This window comes from Enhydra lutris, unplaced genomic scaffold (assembly GCF_002288905.1).
Source record: "Enhydra lutris kenyoni isolate GAN:26980312 unplaced genomic scaffold, ASM228890v2 scaffoldscaffold33, whole genome shotgun sequence".
Lineage (NCBI taxonomy): Eukaryota > Metazoa > Chordata > Mammalia > Carnivora > Mustelidae > Enhydra > Enhydra lutris.
The window spans coordinates 827,744-851,835 of record NW_019154117.1 but is presented as its reverse complement, the minus strand read 5'-3'; the positions used below and the strand labels follow the sequence as shown (position 1 = coordinate 851,835).

At 54.0% G+C, this 24,092-nt stretch overlaps 1 protein-coding gene across 2 annotated transcripts in view; it reads right to left on the bottom strand.

Moving 5' to 3' along the window:
* The window catches only part of LOC111153554 (AU RNA binding methylglutaconyl-CoA hydratase), a 294,376-nt gene that overhangs the window by 116,001 nt on the left and 154,283 nt on the right, over positions 1 to 24,092 (bottom strand). The gene's annotated exons all lie outside the window — the stretch shown is intronic.

The window sequence follows — 24,092 nt, the reverse complement described above, 5'->3', positions numbered from 1 at the left end:
CCAACAGCTGCAAAACCCCAAAAGTAGCCACCTTCTGATGGAAGTTCGGGGCCCTGGTTCTGACAGAGGACTCTGTGGCCGGCAGTCTGACAGCCCCGGGGTCTGGAAGCACCTGGTCGAGCTGGATCACGGTGGCAAGCGGAACACCTCGCAGAAGCTGGTGTGGGGCTGCACACGCTGTCACCGTGGGGCCCAGGGTCCGAGGCCCCGGGTGCCGGCTGCTCATCCCGCTACTGGACAAGACCCCAAGAGCAGCGAATGGGGTTTGGAACGGTCACAGCATTCCACAGCCCTGCGGCCACCAGGTCTGGGCACGGGGCTCGGGAATTCCGGTTTATGATATTTTGCACAAGCACCGGTCCAAAGAAATGGGTTCTTCAGCACGGACTGAGGGTGGTGCTCTGCTGTGGGACAGCAGCTCCCTAGCGTGGTTTTCCGGCCACGGGTTCTGGGGGGAGCACCAGGGGATGGGGTACCGAGGAAGGGAGTGCCTGATGACATGGCGGGTGCTTAAAACAGACCTGAGGGCAGACACAGTCTCCCCAGGCTTTCCTGCATGTTCTGGGAGGACACAGAGGGGCTGTAGCCCCTGTCCAGGTGCACCTGCCTGGGGGACCGCCGTCACGGCATCCCTGTAGCGAGGACAAGGCAGCACGAGGCTTCTGTTGGCGACAAGGGGCAGGCCAGCTCCCACGGCCCCTGGGCTGGGCATCGTGTGCAGAGTTGGAGGACTCTCTCTGGCCGGTCCTGGGCAGTCACGCCAGGCCGCGGCATCCTTGGCAGGAGGCGGGAGCACAGAGGCCCAGCTCACCTTGAACCTTCCAAGAGTCCTGAAACGAGTGTTTCTCTGAGTCGGCCCCAAGCTTCACTCGCATGCGAGGACTCGCACACGCAGGCTGGAAACGCCACGTCTCTCTCCCGGGGCCACCTCCAGCAGTGAGCACAAGCGGGCCCTGGCCTGGGGTCGCAGACCCGCTGGCCAGCACTTCAGCTTTCCACGTCGCCAAGGTTCTCTTCTACAACGTGAACAGACTGCGACCCCTTCCTCGGCTCTGAAACACGCCGACCCTCCTCCTTCTCATTTCCCAGGAAAACCAAATACCCAGTGAGCTTCACCATGGCCGCTGACTTCCTGGCCAACGCACCTGGGGGCTCGCCCAGGCTGGCTCAGGTGCGTTTGCCGGGAAGCAGGCCGTGCATCATTTCTGTGGTTTGGCAGGGAAATTTCCAAGCGGGGTGGGTTTGGGAAGCAGAGAAGCAAAGTCAGGCGGGGAGAAGGTCTGGCTAAGTGAAAAAGGACACTGGTGGGCGGTCCTGGGCTGGGACAGGACAGCAGAGGCAAGGGCAGCCACTGGGTCCTGGCCAGGAAAGGCCTTGGGCCCAACCCACATGGCTCCTTGGCCATGGCCCCCGCAGCAGGGCTGTGCCCTCGGCGCCCCCTACTCCCATAAGCCCTGGTTAAATACCTCCAAAGGAAGGGAGAAGCGGGCTCTTCAGGGTGCAATGTGGGCAGAACAGGACAGGATGGAGGTGACATTGGCCTGTGTCTGTGGGGACCTGCACTGCATTGTGCCCCGCCTGAAACTTGCCCTTGAACCCTTCCTCTCCCGAAAGGCCTCTCGGGCCTGCTGGCTGGGGATGTGAGGAAGCCCAGGGACATGCTGTGCTGGCCCTCTCCATGCCAGGGTGTGTGGGGTGGGGACAGATGGCAGGTCAGTCCAGCAGTCAGTGGAGCTACCAACACAGCGCCCATCAGCTCCATCAGAGGCCTGCCCGGCCCTATAAGCTTGACGTCTCTCCCAGGACCCCCAGCACCTGGTAGAACCCCAACAGCACAGGCTCTAGACAGAGGACTGGGCCTCGCCACATCCAGGAGTTGGTGGCCCAAAGGCTTGCCACAGGCCACCGCTGTGGCCACTTGTGCCTTGCTTCCATGTTCAGGGGGCTGCCCTGAGGGTAGGGGGGCACCATGTCCCTTCCCCAAACACACTGTGCAGCAACAGCTCTGCGGCTCAACATGACCCCACCAGTGACCAGCTGGCCCAGTGGTAAGGGCCACCCTCCTGGCCACAGCTGCTTGGGACAGAGGTATGCGCCTTGGCCAAGGGCAAGCCCCCACAGCTCCTCCGGGAGCCGAGAGCACAGGGCCAGCCCTGGACAACTTGCCGACTTGCTACCTTACGTCGGGGCCAGGTGCGGGGGCCCAGGCCCCTCACTGAGGCCTGATTGCTCTCCCAGCCTCTCCAGGTGCAGCAAGCCCAAGGACAAGGACGCTGGAGGCGCACGTACAAATTCGAGCAAGCATGTGGCGAGCAGGCGTCCAGCCCGGCAGACCTCACGTCTCGGGGCTTCCCTCAGAGAAAGACAGGGAGGGTGGGTGTGCTCCAGGGGCTGCACAGCCGCGTTGGGCTTCATTTTCCCACCTGCGTGGACAAGAGCTCAGATGCCTCGAGACAACACCAGCCCATCCTGCCCTGCAGCCCTGGGGGCATTGGGAGGCCAGGTCCTTGGCCAGGTTTGCGCCCCAGTCACACATGACCTCCATGCCGGCCCCAGGTGAGGGGCACAGGAGGCTGGTCAGTGGCCCACCCAACAGGCCCATCCTGGGCTCTGGCCCAGAGCAGCCACCTCCCGCCCCACAGCCCTGATCTCAGCTCCCACGTGATTCAGGAAAGATCATAAATGCCATAGCACAGATTCCTGAATGCCTGTTTCCTGATGGAGCCACAGAGCAGAAAAACACCAGTCGTCCTGTGACGGGCCTTCCGGAACCATCTGTGGCTGAACGACTTTCCCCTCAGTTCTTTGCAGAGGGAGCACTTCACAAGCACTACTACGGGCAACAACACAAGGTTCCCCATGTAGACCTCTTTCTTTCCTGAATGTGCTCATTTGGCAAATTAGCGGTTTGACCAGGTTGTGGATCATCTGTACGTGGTTTTTGGGTTGTTGTTTGTTTATAAAAAGGGGGTCGGTGAGGGCCGTCACACGAATACTAACTGCAGAAATGCAACAAAACTCGGACAGCCGTTTCTCAAGGACTGGGCTGGCAGAGTGCTGGGGCCGCGTCCCCTCCTGTTGGGGGTGGAGACGTCGACCCCCACGGCCAGGGGGAGACAGACTGGCAGGAATCAGGGTGAGCAATGGGGCAGTACCTGGGAAAATTAAAACAGGGCCTCCTCAACCCAGGGCCAGCCCTGCAGCTGCGAAGCCTCAGGGCAGCCACAACGTCCAGCAGGAAAGCAGCAGCTACAAGGAAGGGCAGCCCCGTAAGGAAGGCTATGTTGCTAATTGGCGAAAACATTCATGATTATTCTGAGTTCAAGAGAGCCAACCATGGGTCTGTCCGGAGAGTATGATGCTATTCTTCTGGGGAAAAATGTACGTGTGTGTTTACAGGTGTGCGTGCGTGTCTGTGCATGTCCCCATGCATGTTCCTGTGTGTGTGCAAGCCGCACGGGTGTGAACCTATCGCATGTGGGTGTGCACATATCGGCTTTGGGAAGAGGTCAGGAATAATGAGGTCGAGGACACAGGTATGAGGACAGTGCCCTGGCCGGGCACGGTCCTAAGCACTACATCAACGCATGCGCTCCATCCCATAACCACCCGGCCCGGGGCTCACTACTGCCGTTTCCACTTCACAGATCAGGAAACCAAGGCAGCCAGTAGCCAAGTGACACCCCCTCCAGGCCCCTCGGCCAGGGCACAGCAAATCTGAACGCAGGAGACCCGCTTCCAAACCCCAGACCGCCATCACTCTGGTTGTGAGCGGCGAGGAGGACTGTCCAACACTTCAGGTGGCTGCATGTTTTTTACTTTATTTTTCTAAACTTTTTCTTTTTTTATTTTTTTACTTTTCGTCTTTTCAGAAAGAAAAGTACTTGGTATTTCCAGTTACGACTTCACAGCTGAGTGCAGCGGCCCCGCCCCTCAGGGCGGGTGGGCGCTGCGGGACGTCCCCTGGCCTGGGCCCCCCAGCGGGGTGACGTAAGCCAGCCCCGCGGAGACGCAGCTGGGACCCGTCAAACGCGGCTTCGAAAACAGAAGGAACAGGCCTGCCCACACCCTGACTGCGGGACCCATAATTAGCGGGGGGACCGGGAGACCCATTGGGTCTCGCGACCTCAGCCACTCACCCAGAGGGGCTTCTCTCTAGCGGCCTCTCCTGCTCGCCTCTTCCTGCTGCGACTTCCGGGGTTTTCTGACTCCGGTTCTCGGGGCTGCTACCAAAGGGGCGAGCGGGTGGCTTCTGCGTGATCTGGCGGCTGCACGAGCGCCCGCGCACCACCGCCGCGTCACGGCCGCAGACACAAGCTCGGGTGCGGAGACGGCTGCCCGGCCTTGCGGCCCAGCCAGCCGGCGGGGTCTCCAGCTCGGCCGGCCGCCTGCCTGCCCTCGGCCCCAGCCTCCACTCCTGCCTTACGTAACCCACCCGAGACGTGCGCGGGGCCATCTGCTGTCTGAATACATGTGAACCTCCCGGGGGGCGGCCCGGGATGCCCTCCGGCAGCGCTGGTTCCGGGGTGAACAGCTCCTGCGTTACCAGCAGCTGCCAGAGACCCCGGGAGGTGGGCTGGCGCTAACCAGGGGAGCCCTTGGAGGCACCCCAGAAACAGAGGGCCATGTGGGGGATGGGGTGGTCTTCCGATGACAAGCAGAAGGACAAACTGCCTGCTCAGAAAATGAGGGGCATGTGGGGGCGGGACAAAGAGAACAGAGGCTGAGTCCCCTGTGGGGAGCCCTGGTGGCCGTGAGGCCTCGGGACCTTTAAGGTCCCAAGTCTGTGGAGCAGGTCCACAGACCCACAGTCCAAGACAACACCCGCTGCTCTGGCCACTCTGAGGCAGGAGGGTGGCCCTGCCTAAGCCCCAGCGGGCCAGGGATGTGGCATGAGTGGTAACCCCGCAGATACGCAAGGACAGGCAGCCCCGCACCGGCCCAGAGGCGCACACCTGAGCAAGGTCACCAATGCACACCTGCAGGGAGCGGGCAGGTGTGGGCCCCACAGCCGGAACCAAGATGGTACTCCAGAGAGACCAAACCTCTCTGGGGGCATCAGGGACCCTGAACCACAACCTGGGGATCTGCAGAGCTGAGCAGCAGGGTCTGCCTTCTTCAGAGTGTGGGGTGTGGCGTGTAGGTCGTTGTTTCTAGGTTTCGAGGGACTGAGGGATGTTCCAGAAGTCTGGCCTTGCCCCCTCGCACACACTGAGAGCCCTGTCTCTGCATTTGTCAGTGTTCCACGTGCAAGCTTCCTGGGCAGGCACATGTAAGGTGGGGGGGGGGTCCAGGGATACCAGCAGAGGACGAAAGGGGGTCCCAGCGATGGACACAGCCACTGCAGGGAATACTGAGTGTCAGCACACTTCGTCCAGAAGTGGTCTCGTTGAAGCCCTGGGCTGGCTCACAAGGCCTCCTGCCTTCCTCTGCACTTGAGACTGCATAGGCCCGGCTACTGCTGTGAGCATGGACTGTAAAAGTGTCCTTCTGAGACTCTCATGCCCGGTTCTTATGAGGGTCCGGGCATCCTGCTTCCCAGTGCCACCCACGGGACGCGTGAAGATCAGAGGCCCCATGGTGAGGCCCTGGGGACGGGGAAATCCCAGCTGCCCCGCAGAGCACTGTCCAAGTTCTGCAGGACAGCAAGGAAAGAAAGGTGACGTGGTCTTGAGCACAAAGTCTGGGGATGGCTTGTTACGCGGCAAGACCCGAACCACACTCAGGCTCCTCTGTACCGCCTGCTCCGTCAAGGACTCAGGAACGGAAAGCCACGGCATGAAATGAAGGAGAATGAGTGAATTACTGTGCACTTAGCGCTAACGCCGAGAACCGGATAACGTGACACAGAAGTGAAGGGGTCGGTAAAGCGGAAGGAAAATGAACACGGAGCGCCCAGGTCGCTCTGGTTTTCCTTCTTCTTGGTTGAGTACAGTCAAGCACACACCTCTTGTCCTGAGCAGAGTACTGGCCCCTGGAAGACGTCCGTGTCCTCATCCTGGAACCTGTACATATGCCGGGTTTCTGACCCCGGGGGATTAGGGCAGCAGAGGAAGGTAATTAGGAGAAAGGGAAGGTTGTTAATCGGCTTAAAAACTGAGAGAGGGCTCCAGAGAGCCCGGGCGGGCACGGTGTGGCCACAGGTCCCAGCCGGGGCTAAGGGCAGAAGAGAGGGTGGGCGGAAACGCAGAACTGGGGTAAATGCTCTGTAGGTGGGCGTGGAGACGCGGGTCTGGGGACACAGGAATGCGGGGATACAGGGGACGCTGAGACACAGGGATGTAGGCACACAGGATGCGGGAACGTGGGTCTGGGAACATAGGGGACGCAGGGATATGGGAACGCGGTGACAGAGGGGCCACTGGGGTGCGGGAATGCGGAGACAGAGGGGATGTGGGGATGCGGGAGGCCTCCAACAGCTGGAAAGACAGCACAGGGATCCTCCCCTGAGGTCCCCGAAGGAAACAGGCCTGCTGAGACCCAGACCTCAGCCCCGGGACACCTGGATCACCTCCAGGCCTCCGGAACTGGGAGATGGCAGGTGTGAGCTGTGGGGGGCCGTGGGGCTGCGGGTGTTTGTTGCTGCTACACAGAACAGATGCAGCTCTGGGGAGATCAGGAACAGCAGAGGTGTTGCGGCACATCACAGGACAGCAGGGTCAGCTTGTACCTCTGAGCCGCACCTGCTGTTCCAAGCACACAGGGCCCGTGTCCCCACCGGTGGCACACTGCTACAGCGGTACTCCCGGCTGCCAGGGCAGGGGCTCCAGCTGAGCGTGGACCACCACGCAGGGCTCCTGCCGTCCACCTCCGGACGGAGGCCGTGGTCTGTCCCGGAGACGGGCGGTCCACAGTGCGAACTGGGTCAGCGTCTCGGGGTGAATCCCTACAACTGAAGGTGCACGGCTGAAGGACGGAAGCTTCCTTTCCCCATGGGCGGTTTCGATCTCCACCCCACGGCTGTGCAAGCCGTCCGCGGCCCTGGACCCTCACCGACACGGGGTGTCATCACGCCCGCCCAGGGGCTCGGGGAGACGGTTTCTTCTGAGAGGTCCTCTTCCCCCGAGCCTTCTGTCCTCAGCGCCGGACTCGGTCTCAGGGGTCGTGTCACGGGAGCACAGCTGGGTGAGCTGGGCTGTGGGGCCGTCCCACCAGGGGGAGCCCGCCGTCACTGGCCATGACTGTCACTCTCCCCAGGGCTCTGATGCCGTCGAGGCTTCACCGATCTATCCCACTCTGTGTTTGATGTACTGTGTCCTTTCCGTTCCTTTCCCAACTTCATTTCCTTTAAGGACGATGCGCTGGGATCCAGATTTGTGACTGGCCTTTTTAAATTATTCTGAAGTACAAAGCTTTGGTTCTTGATGTGCCTTCGGCTGGAAGCGTGGTCTGTGGGATCAGAAACACAAGCAGAAGCTCGCTGGGGCCTTTCTTCGTGTTGCCCGCTGGAAGCTGGGGGCTCAGCCTCATCCCCTCAGGAGCCGGAGGCCCTGACCAGCAGCGTCCGGTGAGTACGTGCCCAGGGCTGGCATCGCGTAGGCGTGCGGGCTTCCGTCCCAGCTCAGCTTCAGGAAAAGCCCGAATGGTGAATCTGTGCCCCCCTCAGCACAAACCGGTGACATTAAGTGAATTCAGCAGCCACCGACACTCTCCATCTGCGTCTGGCCATCCGCTGGGCTCAGTGCCTGGGTCCACTTTGGTGGCCTCATGGGCTTGGCGCGGCTTTGCCCTGCCCTCCCGTCCCCGGCATCCCCCTTATTGCCTTGTGTTCTCAGGTACACGACCAACCCCGTCCCAGGAGCGGTCACGCTGCTCAGCACACTGTGTCTGTGTCAGTGGGTGGGGGAGTACGCATGGGGGTGTGTGTAGGTGTGTATGCACATGTGGGAGTGTGCGTGTGCGGGGCGTGGCATGTGTGTGTCTGTGTGGTGTGTGCTCTTGCACACCAGCCCTGGAGCTGTCTCTGTTACTCCCAGAAGGCGTGTGCAGATCAGGCACAGTAGAACCTGAGTGGGCTCAGTTTCTGAGCAGAACCGAACCCCGTCGTTGAGCAGCTGGAGTTTGGGGTGCTGTGCTTGATAACCAGGTGGCGGCTCTGGGAGGCCCTTTCTGTGGCTGCTGAAGCCTGTCCCGCTCAGTGCCAGGGCCTGGCAGGGACCCTGCACGTGCTCAGAGCTGAGCTGGTCGTGGTCCGACACGGAGCCTCCAGGGGGCTCCAGGGGCTGAGCCCGGGGACTGCCAGGGGATGTACCATCCCCCTGGGCAACAAGTCCAGCCACTCATGGCCGGTCCAGGGTCCACCTGCTGTTGGCATGTGGGTCATTTCCCAGATGTCCTGATGGCACCAGGTATCTTGGGAAGGAGGGCGTGTGTTCCCCAAAGCCCAGCCCAGGTCACAACAGGTGTCAGTGTCGGGGAGCCCCGCCAGCCAGACTCCCTCCTCCCCCCTGCAGAGCCTTATCTTCCCAGGAGGGACCACTGCCCACTGCCCCTGGGCCCTGGGGGCCGCCCTCCAACCCCCACCCCCTACCCCCTCACCTAACCAGCCTTGGCACTGAGGTTCTAGAACAACAGCTGGGGATGTGTTGGCACCGGGAAATTTAAGGGGACTCGGTTACAGCCGGACTGAAGAACTTTCTCTAAACTAAGGAAGCACAGATTCCTCCGCTCCCAGAAACCGCTGACCGCTTTGTTCCCAGCCCGGCAGGACTGAAGGGAAGCGGGGGACTTATTTTCGCAGGTCGTGCTCATTCAAGTCTATTTTTAGGTCCTTTTCCTAAGTCAGTGCACTAGAATAGCCCTCGACCTGAGAACCACCATCTGTTCCGAGCAGCGGGCCCGGCTCGCAGGTCCGGGCCCGGCGCGCTCGGCCGCTCCCGACTGTCCCCATGGACAGGAACAAAGGGCCAGCTTGCGTCCTGGGAGGGGGCGCTCTGTCCCACTGTCACAGGCCCTGAGCCCCGGGAGTGTCCACCAAACAACAGTTATGAGACATTTTCTTTATAAACTGAGCACCAGCAAAAAAATGCTCTTGGCTTTTACAAAGGGAGCTCTTTATAAAAAGGCCATCCGACCTTATCTCAGTTGTTGAGATAAAAATTAACCTATGGAAACAGAAAGCCACGCAGAAAACTCTGAGGGGCCCCTTCCCCTGCTTTCCGGTGTCTGAGAGCTGCTCCCTCCCTCTGTAGCCTGTTCCTTCTCGATGCTCAAAGAGAGCCTCCCCCTCCCCCCCACCTGCCCCGCTGGTGACTCACACTCTTCTATGGAAATGCAGTTGGTGAGTGACGTACCTCAGCAGGGAGGGGATCTGACATATGAGTAATGAGTTGCCCAGCACCTTCTGGAACCAGCACTTGCATGTGGTGTCCTGGGAGGCCTGGGGTGCTGGGCCACGGCCCTGAGCCCACAGGCCAGACCCGCCCTGGGGCTCTGCTATTTTTAGGCTCCCCTAAACTTAGCTCACTCTACCCTCTCGAATAACCAGGATATAAATACGTTTTTCTCCTCCGGGTCCGAGGGAATTTTGCAAGGGAAACCGGAGACCCAGGTGGTCAGTGACAGGCGTTTAAGATGCCACAACCAAGACAAGCCTGTCCCAGGGGGCCCTCAGCTTGGGGAACCACCAGGCAGGATTCAGGGACAGTGGCCACCAGGCACTGGCCCAAAGGGCCCATCTCAGGGTGGTGTCCGACTACGGACACCATGCGACCCATGGCAAGGGAGGCCCCCGATGGTCACTATTTCTGGCCTCTCTGAAGGTTTTCTGAAATAATTCCCAAAGGAAATCATGCTGGCTCACACACACACACACACAGCTCCTGTCTCCCCTCCCCAAACACGAAGTCCTTCTTGGGCAGATGAGCACGAGCAGAAGCCTCAGGGAAGCTGGACCACGTGGCTTTGCGGCTCGCGGTGGAGTTCCTCTGCCGTCAGGAGCCAACACGCCACCTCTTACCAGCGCCCCCTCCCAGGAAGGGGCACCGCTCTTGGTCCCAGCCCTTTCCAGAGCCGCCCGCACGTAGGCAGCCGCAGCCAGCCCGGGGACCGGCCTCCTGGGCCTCTACCGGGACTTCGGGACAACTCCAAAGTCAATGTTTACCCACCGCCCTGGAACTTCAGGGAAGCCAGACTGTGGGAGGTGAGTGGGGACAGGAGTCCAAGCGCCGAGCCCTCAGCAGGGAAGCCGGGACGAGAATGGTCCCATGGGAGCACGGCGGCCGCCTGCATCTCACCCAGACGAAAGCAAGCTCAAGTACACGGGGCCAGGTCCCTAGCAGGGCCACGGCTTTGGAAGGGGGTTGTGTGTGTGTTGGGGGGTGGGCAGCCCCACTTCCCCTCTTCTCTCTCCTGCTGTTCGCGGCCACGTGGGGCAGCGCTGTAGGCTCGGTGACCGTCCCCGTGTACGTCGTTCAGAAGAAAGAAAAGCAAGCGCCCTCCTTCAGAGGTGTTGTTGAGGGAATGGGACGTGTTATTGAGGAAAAGTCCCCTAGTATTACCTGGCCAAGTAGCAGTAGAAGATTCTAGAACTGACCCCGTGCGAGACACAGGGGCTCCTGCACCTCTCAGCTAACACCAGCTGTTCTGAGGGGCTGGCCCCACGTGGAAGGAACTGGACATGTCTTACCCTCCGGGAAGAAAACGACTGTAAGTAACAAACGTGGCTTAGGTGGCCGGTGAAGTGACCAGCACTACGAGACGCCGCTCTCACGGAGCCGGGAAAGCGCGTCCACGCACAGGCAGCTCCTTCAGTGGGAACGTGGACTTGAAGCAGCTGGCGATCACCAAGTGGCCTCTGCAGTGTTCTAGCCGTGGGGCGAGGGCAGAGGTGAGCGAGAAAACGCATAAGTAGCAGAGACGTTGGGGGAGACCTGCCCGGGGGTCCTCCACATGGCCGTCGGTTGTCCTTACAAACCAAGGGTGGCGGACGTGACCTGCTTCGTCTCCCCCCCACCCCCCGCGCGTGGTGTCCTCACCTCCGGCCACAGGGCCCGAGTCCTCCCCCAGATAGGTCTGCATGGAGCAGAGGTCAGCTCGCCAGCTGCCTGGGGGCAAGGCTGGAAGCTGGCAAGCTGGCTGGGGAGAGGGGGAGCTGGGAGAAGATGGGGCCACGGGCCTCGCTGTCCCAGGAGCGCCTGGCAGCTCAGAGCATTCCCTTCTCTGGTCTAGTTCACTGCAAGTCGGGTGCGTGTTACTCGCCAAATAAAAAGATCCGACACGGGCCTTGGAGTCTCACGCTGCCCACACCGCTGCGTCGGCCGACCCCCGTCCCTTTGGTGGGCTGCAGTCCGTACCTCTCCCAGCCCTCCACGCCCTGCTGCTGGAAGGCGGATCCCACTAAGCGGAGGTCCAAGGAGAGCCCAAGCGCAAAGCACAATGCTAAGAGGCCAAGCCCTCCAACGCCTCCCAGGCCAGACTCCAGTTTGATAAGAATTTGGTAAGAATCATGTTACAGGGTTGACAAGCTCTGCCCTCCCTGCACTAACCCCAAATGCAGTTGTGAGGGGATCCTTCGCCCAAGACAAGTTCCAGGACCGTCTACAGCAGCACCAACAAAAGTGAACCAAGGAGGCGCAGAAAGACCCCCCCACACACAAAGAAGTTCTCTCCAGGGACCCACTGGGGGAAAACCCATCAGCAGGACACTGGGCGGCGAGACTGGCTAAGGAAAGTGGGTCCACCATGGACGTCCGGCCTCCACTGGTCCGGTCACGTCCCTCCTCTGCTGTGGAGTACTCGGGAGCCAGAGAGCTCCCTGCGCTTCAGCCCCAGTTATCGACCGGTTCCTTCCCTTGTTGAAACAGTGTGCTGAGATGGCTGAGCAGCACAGAGGCCAAGCCCGTCTGACTCTGGAGAGCGACAGAGACCCCTCATATCAGGGGATGAGCCCTCGAGAGCTGGGCTCGGAGCTGGGCTCAGTTGCTGGGCAGAACCCTGCCGTGGCTCTGAGCAAACAGGTGCATCCGTGGATACACAGAGATAGATGCCGCACGGCAGGTGGGGGTCATCTGGGGTGAGGATAACTGGCTGCGTCAAGGTTGGCCACCGTGGCTGCCATGATTTCAGCGGCCGGAACAGCAGCCCTCCCCCCAGTTGGAAAAGTCGCCCTCCCATCATAGAGCCCACTCCCACAGCCACGGAGAGCGCGTGTGACCGACTTCAGCCCAGCTGAGCCCTCTCTGGGGCACATTCTGAGTTGGAGGTGAGGGAAAAGGATCCTCTCCTCCCCACTGGGGAGCCGGGCAGCTGGGAGCTGCCACTGGGGAAGCCAGTTGGCAAGACCAGTCCCCGAGGATGAGGCTTCATGCCCAAGAACACGTGACGAGACACAGAGCATGTCCCCGCAGCCGCGGCCGAGAATGCCGCTCCCCTGTCCGGCCCGCAGGCCGTGCTGGGGGTCCCAGAGCTCGCTCTCACCCGAGCTACCCTGGCTGATTTCCTGCCGCACAGGGCCGAAGTCCTAGGACACCAACTGATTTCCAGCCGCACTCAACTGGGAAGATTTGAAAACATTTAACAGGAGGCAGAACTGTGTTTGACCTTTTTAGTCACATGAAATCAGCAACAGCTGTCACACTCCCGTCCACCCCGCATGGGCATGGGAGAGTCCCATGTCTGTGGCCCAAACAGTGTTTCATGGGAGCAACAGCCTCGTCAGTGTCTCCGTCACACGATGGAGAACACTGTAAAGTCGATCCCCATTTTTCACGGCAAATTAAAGTATGTAAAGGTAAAATTAAAATATGGTAGAAGAGTGTTCACGCACGAGCCAATCTCATGAAACTCCTCCTCCTGGAAAAAAAAAACAACAAACAACCAAAAAACCCAAAAAACTAAAACCTCTCCCATGGGCTTCTCCATTCTGCTCTGTGGCTTTCAAACAGTTGTTAATCGCATTCACGTTAAGACACTGCAACACATTTGGTTATTTCTGAAGCACGTTATTTTGAAGCTCTGTTTGAATCTTTGTGTGTTGAGAGTTTATGTCACGAAGTTAATCGTTCCCAGGACGTGCGCATCTGGGGTAACGAGAACCGTCTTGTGCAAGTGGCTGTGAATCAGCGAGTGCAACGTTGCGTAACGGGCTCCGGGGCACGCATCAGGGGATCCGAGCCTGGCGGTCCTGCCTCCTGCTGACCTTTCCCGAGGCAGAACTGGAAACACGGGATGGGAGCTTCCTGCCAACGGGCACTCATTGCCAATAATTAAGTTGGATAATGTGGAGAAATAGAAGTAGGGATTTCAGTTCCTTCAGAGTCCTAAAGAGAACCATCTTTGAAGTCCCTGGTTCCTGGCCCAGTGCTGGGGCTGACTGGACTGTGTTACTCTTGATCATTATGAAAACCACCCATTAAAGTGGAAATAAAATATTCTGCTAAGTGGTTCCTGGCATTTGTGTTAGAAACAATAGCCATAGCCCCACAATAAGATTACTTTATACGTAAGAAAAGAAAAGCAAAAAAATCAAAGGCGCTAGGAGCCAGAGCTGTACGCGTAATCCATCAAATCTGGGCCCGCCGCATTTGATGTGCTTGGGCAATACTGTTAGCGAGAAACTATTACTTAATCTTGCCAGTATTATCCAAAGAGAACACTTGCGAAATCCTCAAGACAAATATGCTGTAATTATTACATGAATAGAGAGCCTGTGTGGCAGAAACGGCCTTTGGAACATGCGCGCAGGCCCGAGAGCAGCAGAGCGGTAATGAGCCACAACAACAATGCCCGCTGTGTCTGAGCAGCCCCGCGAGTGCGCGGCGCCAACCTGCTGCTGTCCGTGACAGCTTGACCAGGAAGTTCTTCGGACACCTAACTAACAGCCCACCGTACAGTCTAGTTAGAGGACGGCTGTTAGGGGACGGCTGTTAGGGGACGGCTGTTAGAGGACGGCTGTCCCCTGGCACGTATTAGAAATCACAAGTCATCAAACTGCACCTTGGTTATTTTCATTTTACTCTTTGTTTTGTTTTAGAAAAGGACTCTTTTTTTCAAAAAGAAAAAGAAAAAAGAAAAGAAAAGAACAGGACTCTTTCTTGGATTCCATCACTAGCGAAATCCTACTGTACTTGAAATCCTGTCCAAGGTCTGACAAGTTCAAATTAGCACCCGGTTTAGTCACCATAGTTTTAATGTCCAGCAGTGGAACTTGAACTGAGGAGCATGGGAGGAAAGTTCATATTCCTCCTGAAACACAGAACACCCAAGTGATTTTCACTACTTGAATTCTGCTTCTATGCACTGATTTGCTTTGCTTTACGGCTGTTAGCCTCACCACTGGTGGTGGACAGGGCACAAATCCTCTGCTGACCAAGCCAACCTCCAGGCCTGGCAGGGGCCGCTGCAGCTGGAACAGCGAATTTTTGTTCCTGGCCTAAATGCAGATCACACATTTAAAAGACAACACAGCAGTGAACCGTGTACTTCTCTGACTGCAGATTCACTTAACATTTGGGGCATAAGGTATATTTAGTATTGACAGCTCTAACAACAAGACAAGAATAATATTATAATATGATTGATACATTATTAGTATTAACGATAACATACTATTATCATTATTATCATTCAACAAACATCAGTTTTGATGCACCGGAAGTCAGGTGGCTACAGTACGCTGGAATCGTCCTGCGGGCAGGCGCAGTGAGCACCTCCAAAGACCAGCTTCTCCGTATAAGCAGTAATTTCTAACATCAACTTTTACAAAACCCAAAAACTAACCAAAAGCTTGCGAGAATCTGCTGATCATTTATGCCGGGAACGGAGCTGCATCCCATTAAGAACAGCAAGCTCCGGGGCACTTGGCAGTGCCGCGTCTCCGGTCCACCTTCCCAGCTCCTGGAAAACCAACACCCTCAAAGTCAGGGTGGCCATGACCTGACCGCCGTCGTGTCTGTAACCCACCCAAAGCTCTTTCCTTAGAAATGTGCCATTATCTGACCTGTGTGGCAGCAACCTGGAGGATGGAGGACTGAGGAAAAGCCCTCCTCACGGGCCTGGTCTTTATGAGAGCTGATTCAGAGCCCCTCACTGTAATCAGCTCTGTCTACACGGTGTCTGCAGAAAACAATCAGTGGCGACTGCTTAGCATCAAGGCGACCTAAGGCAGTGACAGCAGCTGGTACAAAGAAGAAACAGGCCCAAAAACTTAGGAGGAGAAATTGGAGAGTGAGATGCCCATACAGGGCTGTAAAAAGCTCTTGACATGTTCCTAGGAATCTGGAAGGCAGTGTGTATATGCAGGGCTGTCTGCATGCGCAGAGAAGACCTGAGAAGGCCCCAGCTCTCATCTCTGGCCGACCCCAAGGCTCTGCACAGAAAGGAAGTGAAGGCTAAGGCAAGGCTACCAACTGCCCCGCAAAGCACGGAAGGGAGGCGTGGCCCCGACACGCACACAGCGCCCTCTGCAAGACTAGGGCCCTTCCTGCCTCAAGGGTTTACAGGACTCCTGGCCCAATCATTAGCCGATCACGACACTAACCGGGTGGAGACTTCAGGGACCTCAAACAGCAAAGAACACGGAATTACATCAGACAAGTCAAGGCGTATGCACTGCGACCCTAACAAACGGCAACCACAAGCCTGGGGGCGGGGAGCAAGGACCTGGTTTCCAGCAATGCCGTATCAGATTATTTTACTTATTTTTTGCCATATTATGTTATTTCAAATACCCATTATTCAATAACATATTGTAAGGCATGCAAAGAAGAAGGTGTCACCCTATGCAAAGGAAAGAGGCAACCGACAGGAACTGTTCCTGAAAAAGGCAAGACATGGAATGTGCTAGAAATGGTTCTGAATCAGTTAAATACCTTCAAAGAACCAAAGAACAGAATAAGAACAATGTCTCACCAAACATGGACTATTAGTTTTTAAAAAATGCAAAAAAGAACCAAAGACCAATTCTAAAGTCAAAAATATGCCTAGAACAAAAAAATTCACTAGTAGTCTCAAGAACAGATTTGACATAGCAGAGGAATCAATCAACTTGAACACGTATCTGTAGAAATCATCGAATCTGACGAGTAGAGAGAAAAAAGTTCAAAGGAAAATGAAGAGCACCTCAAAGGCCTCTGGCATACTATCAAGTGTACGAACATATGCATAATGGGAGTCCCAGAGGGAGAAGAGAGAAAGGGGCAGGAAGGGTATCTAAAGAGATTATGGCCAAAGACTGCACAAATTTGAGAAAAGACATGATCTATACACCCCGAATCTCTGTGGAGTTTAAGCAGGACAAGCTCAAACAGATCCACAGCGCAGCACATAACAAAGCGCCAAAAGCCAAAGCGCCCTGCAAGCAGCAAGGAAGAAATGACTTGTCGTGCACAAGGGCCTCCCCAAAATGAACAGCCTATTCCTCAGCAGAAACCACAAAGACCGGAAGGCAGTGAGATGACACATTCACAGTGCTGAAGTAAGAGACTGTCAACCCAGAATCAGATAGCTAACAAACATTCCCTTCAAAAATTAAGAAAAAATTAAGGCATTTCAAGATAAACAAAAGCAGAGGGTTTGTCACCGGCAGCGCTTCCCTATAGCAAGTCCTACAGAGGGTCCTTTGGCTGAAATGAAGGGCACTAGCTAGAGAGTGATTCAAATCCACTGAAAAAAATTAAGTGTACTGGGAAAGGAAACAACACATTAAAAAAAAAAAAAAACCCAAAACCCAGTATAAATGTTTTTCATCTTTAGCTTTTTTTGGCTCTAATCAGAATCAAAACACAAGTGTGTAAAACAAGGTTATAGAGCTGTTCTCACAGACTTATCATGCATACGGATTTAATTTCTATGACAGAAACAGCACACAGGAAGCAGAAGGGTTCAAACCAACATAGGAGCAAAGTCTTTGTATACCATTGGAATTGGTTGGTATTGATCCAAAATAGATTTTATAAGTAAAAATTGTAATTGTAATTCCCAAGAAAAAAAGTAAAAAAGAAAATTATAGCAAATGAAATGATAAGGAAATTAAAATCGTACGCTAGAAAATACCTATTAAACGTAGAAAACTAGCAATGCAGGAAGAGACGGAGAAAAAGATATGCCAGAAAGCCAAGTGGCAGATGTAAATCTTACCTTATCAATGATTACACTAAATGTAAATGATCAAACACTCTAATCAAAAGGCAGCATGGGCAGAACTAATTAAAGATTTTTTTTTAATTTTTATTTATTTGACAGACAGATCACGAGTAGGCAGAGAGGCAGGCAGAGAGAGGAGGAGGAGGCAGGCTCCCTGCTGAGCAGAGAGCCCGAGGCAGGACTCGATCCCAGGACCCTGAGATCATGACCTGAGCTGAAGGCAGAGGCTTTAACCACTGAGCCACCCAGGCGCCCCTGGGCAGAACTAATGAAAAATACGATCCAACTTTATGCTGTCTATAAGAAATACACTTTCTTTCTTTTTTTTAAAGATTTTATTTATTTGTCTGACGGAGAGAAAGCAAGAAAGGGAACACAAGCAGGGGGAGTGGGAGAGAGAGAAGCAGGCCTCCCACTGAGTAGGATGCCCAATGCGGGGCTCAATCCCAGAACCCCAGCATCACGACTGGAGCCGAAGGCAGAGGCTTAATGACTGAGCCACCCAGGCGCCCCAAGAAATACACTTTAGATTCAAAAACGTAAATAGGCTGAAAGTAAAAGGGTAGACAAAACATATGGTGCAAAAGCAAGTGAGAGAACTGGAACGGCCATCCTAATATCAGACAAAGCAGACTGTAAGTAACAGCTACTATGGAGAAAGAAGCACATTTTATAACGATGAAGGATAAATCCATCAAGAAGACATAATGACAACAAATATATGCGTGTAACAACGAGTCCCAAATATATAAAGCCAAACGGGACAGAACTGAAGGGAGAAACAGACAATTCAACGACAGTGCCTGCAGACGTCACTATCTCACTTTAACTCGCAGAACAAGGAGAAGACCCACAAGGAAACAAAAGAAGGAAATAAAGGGCACCTGGGTGGCTCAGTCAGTTAAGTGTCTGCCTTTGGCTCAGGTCATGGTCCCAGAGTCCTGGGATCACACCCCACATCAGGCTTCTGCTCAGTGGGAAGTCTGCTTCTCCCTCTGCCCCTCCCCCACCCCCTGCTTGTGTTCTCTCTGTCTCTCTCATTCTCTCTCCCTCAAATGGATAAATAAAAATATTTAAAAAATAAAAAAGAATGAGGGAGTCCTGAGTGGCAGTCAGTTAAGTGTCTGCCTTTGGCTTAAGTCATGATCCTAGGACCCTGGGATAGAGCCCTGCACTGGGCTCCCTGCTTGGTGGGGAGCCTGTTTCTTCCTCTCCTTCCTCTGCTGCTCCCCCTGATTGTTCTCCTTGTTAAATAAATAAAATCTTAAAAAAAAAGAAGCAAGACTACACATGAACCAGACCTGATAGAACTCTCCTCCCAGCAACAGAGGAATACATGTTCCTCTCGTACACACGTGAGATTTCTCCAGGACAGATCATATTTTAGGCCACAAAGTCTCATTAAAATTTGCCAAGGACTGAAATTATACAATGATGAGACTGAATGAAGTACATTTGTCAACTGCAATGTAATTATAATTGAAATCAATAATATAAGGAAATTTGGGATATTCACAAGTATATGTAAATTAAGGAATATAATCCTAAAAGACCAAAAGAACACAAGGAAAAAACACAAGAGAAACTTAAAAATACTTGGAGATGAATGAAAACAAAACCACGTGTGTCAGGGTCCCCAAACCACCTTCAGGTTTGGTAATTCAGTAGGAAGACTCCTAGCGCTCAGCATACAGTTTACTCATGGCTATGACATATAATCAACAGGATACCAAGCAAAAGCAGCAAAGGAAAAGGTGTAGGGGTAAATATCAGGGGAGACCAGTTGCAAGCTTCCAAAGGTCCTCTCCCAGTGGAGAGTGAGGACGAGTTTGATTCCTCCAGCAATGAAGTATAACCAGATGTGTATAGTGTTGCCAACCTCACTAGAGACTCGGTGCCCAGAGTTTCTGGGGGGTAGACATGCAGGCATACTCTGCTTGGCAGATACCCAAATTCCATATCCCAGAAAGGAAAGCATAAGCCATTTTGTTTGTACAGTGTAGGCATAACTCTTATCAGTTCGGGAAATGGTGGGAACTCCCCCAGATCTAGGTTTCCAAATGCAGGCCAGGGGCCGATCTCGCAGCTGGCCCTTCCCGAGGATAGAAGTTCAGACCTGTTAACTCTTTTCCACAAACATATCAAAACTTATGGGATGCAAATAAAGCATGATTAGAGAGACATGTAGAGTTATAAATGCCCATACTGAAAAGATCACAGATCAAATAACCTAAGATTCTACCTTGAGAAATTAGAAAAATAAGAGTGAACTATAGCCAAAGTAAATAGAGGGGAAGAAATAATAAATATTAGACTAGAAATTAATGAAAAAGAGGACAGAAAAATATTAGAGAAAAAAAAAAAAACAACAACAAAAGTTGACTCTGAAAGGTAACACAACAGGCAAACCTAGCTGAATGGGCCATGAAACAAATAGGGAAGCCCGAAATCCTAAAATCACGAATGGGGAAGAGGGGAAAACTACTACTCACTTAGAGAAGAACTGTGAACGCCTGCAAGTGAATTTGCATGACCTAGATGAAATTTACAATTCCTAAAAAGAAACAAAGTATTGAAGCTGACTTGAGAAGAACCAGAAGATCTGTATAGAGGTAAAATAAGAGGGGAATGACCAATCAAAGCATTTCCAACATAGAAAAGCTGAGGTCTAGATGCTTTCACTGATAAACTTTATATGATTGTAGTAGAATTAGCACCAATCCTACACAAACTCTTTTTTTTTTAAAAAAAGAAGGAAATACTTCCTAAATCATTCTATGAAACCAGTATTATCCTGATACCCAAAACAAAGAAAAACACAAGAAAGAAAACTGAACATTAATATTCCTTCTAAACATAAACTCATAAATCCTGAACGTAATATTAGCAAGCTACATCCAGCAGAAAGGAGTACACACCATGATCAACCAAGCAGTTTACCCCAGGAATGCAAGGTTGGTCTAATACCTGAAAATCAATTAAGGTAACAGCATATCGGTAGAATAAAAAATAACCACTGCATTCTCACATCAACAGACGCTGGCATGTGGTAGAACAGTTTAGAAATTAACCTTTTTGACAAGGTTATCAAAAAAATACAATAGGAGAAAAACAGTCTTTTCAATAAACAGTGCTGGGACAACTGGCTATCAACATGCAGGAAAAAAAAAGTTGGATCCTACCTCACACCATATACAAGGATGAACCAAAATAGATAAAAAATCTAAATGTAGAAGCTAAAACTGTAAAATACTTAGACAAAACCACATCTTCATCACTTTGGGTTAGGCAATGGTTTCTTAGATATGCCACCAAAAGCACAATGAAGAAAGGAAAAAATGAATTTCATTTCACCAAAATCTAAAATTTAGTGTTTCAAAGGACACCATCAAAGAAGTGAAAAGACAATCCATGCAAGAAAAGATTTATAAATCACATATCCAATAAGATACTCATATCTAAAGTGACTTGCACCCAGAAGATATAAGGACCAGTTACAACTCAATAATAAAATGGCAACCCAATTAAAAATGGGCAAAGGGTTTACACCGGTACTCTCCCCAAAAAAGATGTACAAATGACAAACAAGCACGTGTGAAGATTCCCGACATCATCGGTCATTAGGGAAATGCAAATCGAAAGCACAATGCGGTGCCACTTCACACCCACTGGATGGCTACAACCAAAGTCAAAGTCACCAGCAAGCGTTGGTGAGCGTGCTGAGAAATTGGCACCTTCGATGTTGCTGATGGGACCGTAATCTGGTGCAGGCACTTTGGAAACCCGTTTTGCAGTTCCTTGAAAAGTTAAACATAAAGCAGTCGCACGGCCCAGTGAAACTCCACTTCTGGGTGAGCACCTGCGACAAACGGTAACATCGATCCACAGGACCCAAGCCACACCCGCTCTTTGTAGCAGTGAACGACACTGGTGACAGTGCCACAGTGGACACACCTCAGGGTTCGCCAGCTGATGAATGGATGGACACAACACGGTGTGTGCATGCAATGGGGAGCTTCCAGCCGTAAAAAGGATGAAGTGTGGGTGCATATTACACACGGATGAACCCTAAAAACACTACAGTGAGTGAAAAAAGCCAAAGAGAGGTTACTATCGTATAAAATTTATACAAAATGTCTAAAATAGGCAAATCCAGAAACAGAAGAGTAGATTAGTGGTCGCTGGAGGCTGGCGGGAAGGGCAGTCAGGAGACTGCGAAGGAGTACGGGGCTTCTTTGGGGGCTCACAGAAATATTCTACAATTACCTATATAGTGGTCAGGGCTGTACAGCTCTGTGAACACAGTAAGATCACTGAACTGTACAGCTCAAAGGGTGACTTCTATGCTATGTAAACTATGTATTTTAAAAAATAAGTTGAAAAATCCACAAAAGTCACAAAAGTGTCTTTTTCTTCAATTCTGATGCTAGGCCTCTAAACCCAGAATCAATACGAAATAGACCCCCACAATGTATCCTTTCTTACTTTTTAAAAAGATTTAATTTATTTATTTTTGACAAAAACAGAGAGAGGATGAGCATGAGTGGGAAGGGGAGGGGGAGAAGGGGGAGCAGGCTCCCCGCTGAGCAGGGAGCCCGACGTGGGGCTTCTTCCCTGGACCCCGGGATCATGACCTGAGCCGAAAGCGAGGCTTAACGACTGAGCTGCCCAGGCGTCCCCCACAATGCATCCTAAACATGACTTCTCCAGGTGCCAGCAGCTTTGGGGAACTCTGTTTTCATGTGTGACAGACAAGACAAAATCGTTTTCTTACAGACGTGGCCTTTGTTCTGCGTCTGCTGGAGGTCATGGGCAAGCAAGGGAGGACCCGTCCCGGGCCAGGACTCAGCTCCTTTCTCTGGCTCCCTTCACCATGACACTCCTCCTCACGCTCACTTTCCAAGACTAGCTCATCCCTGAGGGACACCGGATATAATTAAAACTGTCAGTTCTGCTGAGTTTTATGGGAAATTCAACACAAATTTTCCTACCTACACACGCAAATGGGTTCAGATACGCACCAAGCGCGCGGGAGGTCACACACTGTCCCTGAACTCGGGAGTACACGCCAGGGGACAGGGCAGGGGACAGTACACGCCAGAGTACACAGACACTGCCTGTCTCTGGAAGAGAGCGGGTGAACGGTCGCATGCCACATACTCACTCCCACAAGGACCAGAGGGAGAGAAAGTGCCCATTCCTGTTGTGTGCCAGCATCCACGAAAGCCACGGCCACCAATCCCACCACGGCTCCCCAGGCCTCCGAGTACCTCTGCACCAAGTCAGCTGGGGGCTGTCACCTCCTGGTGGGTACGGCACGTCACCTTTTCTTGTATCTTTAAAGCGCTCAAATTAGGGCCACTTGTGAGCAAGTTCTAAGCCTCACAAAAAGTGTGAGCTTCCAGAAAGAGCTAACAGACAACTCAGAAGAACTGTGACTCAGCCCACGAGAGGCCGTGAGGAGTTTGAACTTCTCGGGCGAACCCGCGCTTCACTTTCTGTAAAGGGCACACAGGTTCCATTCAGCTGGCTGGGAGGCTGGAAGTGAAAGTGACGAGACTGTTTTTGAAAAGGTCAGAAGAGGGCACTTGCCCATCTTCAAATTCCTCTGAACCCTCTGCCTGGAGTCATCATCACGATGGGAGTCCAGCCCTGAGCCGTCACAGCCCCGAGCGGTGATGCCACTGTTTCCCTCGTCGGTGGCAGCGTTCCATCCCACTCTGTGAAATGGGTTCACCATGTCTGATGAACCCACACGGGGCGGACTTCTGGGCTGCATGCCACGGCCACACCTCGGCAGTGAGGTGGGGGCCGTGGCTGTGTGGGAAGCCTGCCCTGCTCCGGGGGTGGGCACACGTGCCCGCGGTGGCGGCCAGAGCCCCTCAGCATGTCCCCTATGGCAGCCGCGGGAGAGCCCGCAGAACACGACAGGGGGGCTGCCTTTCTCAGGGACCTGTCCCTCCCCAGCCCTCCAAGCTGGCCCTGTGAGCAGGGCATCCGGACTACTGCTCAAGGCCAGGGGAGGGCCCAGCTACGGTTGCCATTAGGCAGACACGGTTCTCTGTGCCTCCTCTGACCCAGCCCACCAGTGAGCAGCCCCAGCAGCCGTGCATCTCACATCTCAGCCACGCCAGAGCGGAAGGGGCACCATCTGGGGGGACTTTGGGGACAGAGCATGGCGGAGTTGGAGAGCTGCCCTCTGCCCCGCCATGCCTGCCGGCAGCCCTGCCCCAACTGCTCACCATCCGCTTCTGCCCCTGCGGCCAGACCTGAGAGGGCCTCAGCAGCTTCTCCTCCTGTTGATGGTCCTTGGGTCTGTGAGTGACAGCACAGAGCGGCCCATGCCGAGTGTCCCTGGGGCTGGGGGCAGGCGTGGCTGCTCTGGCCCCGTGGCGGCCTGTAAGGCCCCAGTGTCACCCTGCACTTGTAACCCATAGACTGCTAGCGACGGGCTCTCCCACACCGCTCCTTCCCTGGGTGAAAGACGGGTTTCTGAATGCAGCCCTGCACCCCTGTCCCTGTCCCAGCCCATCTCTTGTGAAAACCCGGCAGACAGAACACCGCATCTGTGGAAGACAGCGCTCCTGGCCGCAGAGCCCTCGGGCACCGACTCGTCCCATCTGGCTTTGAAACCCATCAAGAGCAGCCAGCAGGCCCAGGGGCGGGAGATGCTGAGCTTGGGCTCAGCACCGATTTCAGACAAGACCTGGTCAAAGAGCTCCCGCGTGCTTTCCAGAAAAGCAGAGGGAACCTCTGACCGAGCTGGAACTGAGTGCGAGACCCTGGGTGAGTCTGGCCGGTGCGGGAGACAGCAAGACGCTCGTGACACTGCCCCGAAGCATGGGGTGACCTGGGCCCCACGGGCTTCCTCTCGTGCGAGTACCGCTGCGGACCTCAGCTCGCACCCCGGGAGCTGGGTGCGGGGGGACGTACCGCTCACGGCTGCTGAGGCTGGCCCCGGGCACCCCGGGGTGCAGTGGCATAGCCGCGGGGCTCCGAGCAGCAACCCA